The sequence below is a fragment of the Podarcis bocagei genome (genome assembly GCF_964188305.1).
Source record: "Podarcis bocagei genome assembly, chromosome: 9".
NCBI classification, from domain to species: Eukaryota; Metazoa; Chordata; class Lepidosauria; order Squamata; family Lacertidae; genus Podarcis; species Podarcis bocagei.
The window spans coordinates 55,305,144-55,309,558 of NC_138134.1; the positions used below are offsets into that span (position 1 = coordinate 55,305,144).

The window sequence follows — 4,415 nt, forward strand, 5'->3', positions numbered from 1 at the left end:
ACTGGCTTAAAGCCAAGCAATCTTGTTCAACTGGTTTGAGGATTTGCAACCTTAGCCTATGGAAGCTGAAAACTTGTAATGAGAAAGTAATATACTGTTGCATGCCACCCCAATCTGAAAGCAGTGCGAGATTCCAGAGCTTCCAGGTGCTTACCCTTCAGCGTGAGGGACAGCGGAGACTGTAGTGTCTTTATGGTATATGGTCTATTTACACATACAGTGGTACTTCGGGTTACATACACTTCAGGTTACATACGCTTCAGGTTACAGACTCCACTAACCCAGAAATAGTACCTCGGGTTAAGAACTTTGCTTCAGGATGAGAACAGAAATCGTGCTCCGCTCGTGCGGCAGCAGCAGGAGACCCCATTAGCTAAAGTGGTGCTTCAGGTTAATAACAGTTTCAGGTTAAGAACGGACCTCCGGAACGAATTAAGTTCTTAGCCCGAGGTACCACTGCTTATACAACCTGAGCCTATGATGGATTGGTTCACAACACTAACACCCAAGAGGGTCTTGCTTCTCCCATGGCCACAGCCTTGGATTCCAACAGAAATCGGGCATAGCTGTGTCTCCCAGGAGCCCAGCCTGCACACTTCCAGCTTCTAGCTCACATAACTCCACTCTGCCCTTTGTCTTTCTAACTGCCAGCAAGGTGAGAGGGAGACATCTGTTATTTGCCACAGAACCACTTCCTTTGTTACCTTAATGGCTCGTACACAGAGGGCCATTACCTCACCAGGAAACTAGCCTGGCTATTCCAAGAATTGAATCCAACCTGAAGGGGGCTCAAGCATATAGCATACCCCCCCACACACAAAACCACAATACTAACATTAGCTGATCACCAAAGTGAGATGAAACATCTTGCCCATGATAGGGCGAGATAGGGCTGGCTATTGGCCAGAAAAGAAACCTAGCCAGCCAGGTCTGTGCTCTTTCTACTTTGACATGGATTTGCTATGCATAAATCAACAGGTGAAGCTCTGCATGTCATGAAAGGAAAGCGCCATCGCCTTTGGCAGAAGTACGATGTACATGTGTCGGCGTTCTTTAAAGCGATTTTCCTCGGGGGTGTATGGGTGAGTAGTAAGGATGAGTAGTTAAAGCTGCAAGACTAAAATGCAAACGCCTTTGGAAGTCTATCCCACTGGAATGCTGCTGTTGTTGTTCAGCTGGTGGTGATCTGGCGCTGGTAGGCTCACCTGCAAAAAAGATATTTATTTACTTAAGCCGCCGCACGTCGGATGATTGGCCAAGGACACGCCTACAGCCCGTGGGCCGGCATAATGGCGAAGCGCCCCCTCCGCCGCGCTGCTCTCCCTCTTGCTCCGCGCTCTGCCTCTTTCGCGGGCATTCGGCTGGGCGTGACGTCATTTCATTCATACCGCCAGTTTGCAGAACAATCTAGATCCTGGGCTCGTTCGAAGTGAGACAAAGGTGAGGGGGGAAGCTGGACCGCCCAACTTCTCTCGCCGGTTTATAAATGCCTCGAAACCGGTTGCTTGAGTTCGGCGCGCGCCCCTGAGCTAAATCGGTCCCCCTGCAGCGGATTATTTTTTTTAAAAAAAATCTCTTCCACTTACTCATGTTTCGGCACTGTGGATTCAGTGCATCACATATCTTTCATATAGATAATGTTTTAAAAGTCTCTATCTCTCCCCCCCCACACACACACACCCCTTGCCAGCTCTCGGTGGTGCAGTCCATTGTGACATTCCGGTAGGAAACCTGTCGGCTTCGCCAACTGCAGACCACGAGAGCGCTCCTGGGTCTTAAAGCTCGCGAAGTGTAGTTTGCTAAGATTTCGTTTTATCTAGGGAAGGAAAGTGCGTTCCTCGAACCTAACAGTGAAAGCTTTCCTCAGTTGCCTCTGAGGAAGATATTGGAACGATAAATTTGGTTGCCTCGCTGAATTGCTGAGAGACAGTATGGTGTAGTGGTTAGAGCGTCAGGTTAGGACCTGGGGGAGAGCAGGATTCTAGTGCCAACTTGGCCACGAGGCTCACTCCGTGACTTTGAGCCAGGCAGTCACGCAGCCAAACCTACCTCACAGGGCTGTTGCCAAGATAAAATGTCACTATGGGGTGGGGAGAGAACTATAAACACCACTTTAAGCTCCTTTGATGAAAAATAGAGCGTAAAAGAATTACCGTAAGTGACTAGGCTGCAATTTGAATCCATTAGCTGGGAGTAAACATCTATCTTAGTATTCTGCATAGCTATTCAAAGGCAAATTCCACTGAGGTCAATTGGGCTTATTCCTAGGAAGTTGGGCATGGGATTGCTCCTTCGCTCTCCCATTGACATCAATTAAAATACCTAACTTTTGAAAGAGGGAAGGCCAAAAGGAGGGCAAACTGTGTAGCTGGACATGTAAAAATTAAATCACTGTCCATTGTTATTTATTTAAGGCATTTATACTGCATAATCATTAGCATTTCTAAGCAGTTTATATAAAAATAAACCATACAGAGAAGAAAACAATAAATGTTCATCATAAAACCAAACTTAAGCTGGAGCATTACCTTAAAATGTCTGTGCCATGTGCCTGAAGTTCAGCAAGCAGAGTGCTTGTCTGATCTCAGGAGGGAATTCCACAGACATGTTCCCATAACACTGAATGCATGTCTTCTAGTTGTTACAAGATGTGCATGGGGGACCCACATACAGAGACCAAGGTGCTTAAGAGGTTGGTGGCAGTCCAGCTTCAGGAATGCTTGGAAGAGACTGAATATATCTAAATCCATTTCAGTCTGGCTTCAGGCCTGGTCATGGCACTGGAACTGCCTTGGTTGCCCTGGCTGATGACATTTACTGGGAGAGAGATGGGGGCAGTTAAGCCCCACTCTTTCTTCTTGACCTCTTTCAATACATTAACCATTATCCTTCTGGTGCAGCTCAAGGAGTTGTAGGTACTGCACTTCAGTGTTTCCTTTTAGCTCCAGGGCCATTTCCATAAAGTTGTTATGGGAAGTCACTGTTCAGTGCCACAAGAGCTTGCCATCTTCTCCCACTTGTATATTTAACTTGTATATGAAGCCTCTGGGAAGTCATCAGGAATGTCACCAATATGCAGATGACACCCAGCTCTATCTGTCCCTCTGTTCCATCTGAATCTGGCTTACAGGTGTTTGGTGGCCGTGATGGGCTGGATGTGGACCAGGAAATTGAAACTGAATCCTAATAGACAGAGGAGTTATGTGTTCCAAGTTCTCAAATCCAGGAGGTGAGAAGGTGGCCTGTTGTAGACAGGGTTGCACTGCCCTGGAAGGGGCAGGTTTATCATTTGGGGGTATTCCTGGATCCAGTATTGTCACTTGAGATCCAGGTTCATGGTCCTTTCTGTATCCCAGCACAGAACCTTCAATCAGTCAACCAAGGTTATCTGTGTCCCAAAACCAAATCAAAAGTGACAGAAAAGGATCAATATATCCTCCTCCAAGAATCTGTGGAGCTGGGTTGCCACAATATGCTCCAATATATTCCTGAAGTAGACCATTTGTCTAAAGTTAATAGGGTCAGCCAAATCATATGTGGGCTTTTTAAAGAGAAACAATGTCATCTAACCACAGTCCTCTTCAGGTTTTTGGGAACCACCTTCTCCATTGTGTAGGCATTTACTACCCTCCTGGTCCAGTTGCTTAGTCTTCTTGTAGAAAATATAATCCAGGAATGGATAAAGATCAAGAGTGCTAGTTGTGGCTCTCACCCCATTAAGAATCTTGTCCATGTCCTCTGGTTGCAGAAACTGGAAGGCAGAACAGAACACGAAAAGAACAAGTGGAACCAGGACAAGTGGATTAGAGCCTTTCTCAACTAGGTGTACTCCAGGTGTTTTGAATGACATCAGCCCCAGCCCACACCTATGATTTACCATAATACGTATTTAAACTATGCCCAATAATCTGATTATCATTTGCGGTAAACACAAATCAGAAAGGAACAAAGGTGTATCACATTAAGAGTCAGATCAGGATAAGCTGGACATACCTAAAGAGATATTAAGAAAACACCAATATGTATGCATGGAACAGTGCTATTCAGCCATCAAATGCCTGAATAAACAGGATTTATCCTGATAATAATGATGGAGACAGGTGCACCTCATTAGGGAGCACATTACACAACCAGGGATCCACCACTGGGGCCTTCTCAACTGAGGCACAGCCAACTGTGCAGCCCATTGTAGCAGCAGCACAAACGAGGCCTCACTTGCTGAACACAGGGCCCAAAATGGTTGGGAAAGGTGTTCTTTTGGGTATTTGGGTCCTAAGCCATTTAGGGTTTTATATGCTAGTACTAGCACCTTGATTTGGGCCCAGTGGTTCACTGGAAGACAGGGCATTGCTTTCAGGACTGGTGTCACAGGGTTGCCCACACGCAGCAGCTTCCAGACAATCTTCAAGGGCAGC

At 46.3% G+C, this 4,415-nt stretch overlaps 1 long non-coding RNA gene across 1 annotated transcript; it reads right to left on the reverse strand.

Annotated features, from left to right (window-relative positions):
* Positions 1-936: 936 nt before the first annotated feature.
* LOC308594485 lies at positions 937-1,646 on the reverse strand. The gene is made up of 2 exons (XR_014011489.1): positions 1,587-1,646; positions 937-1,205 (listed from the first exon to the last, which is right to left on the reverse strand). It is a non-coding gene; the product is annotated as an uncharacterized lncRNA (long non-coding RNA).
* Between the last annotated feature and the right edge of the window lie 2,769 nt (positions 1,647-4,415).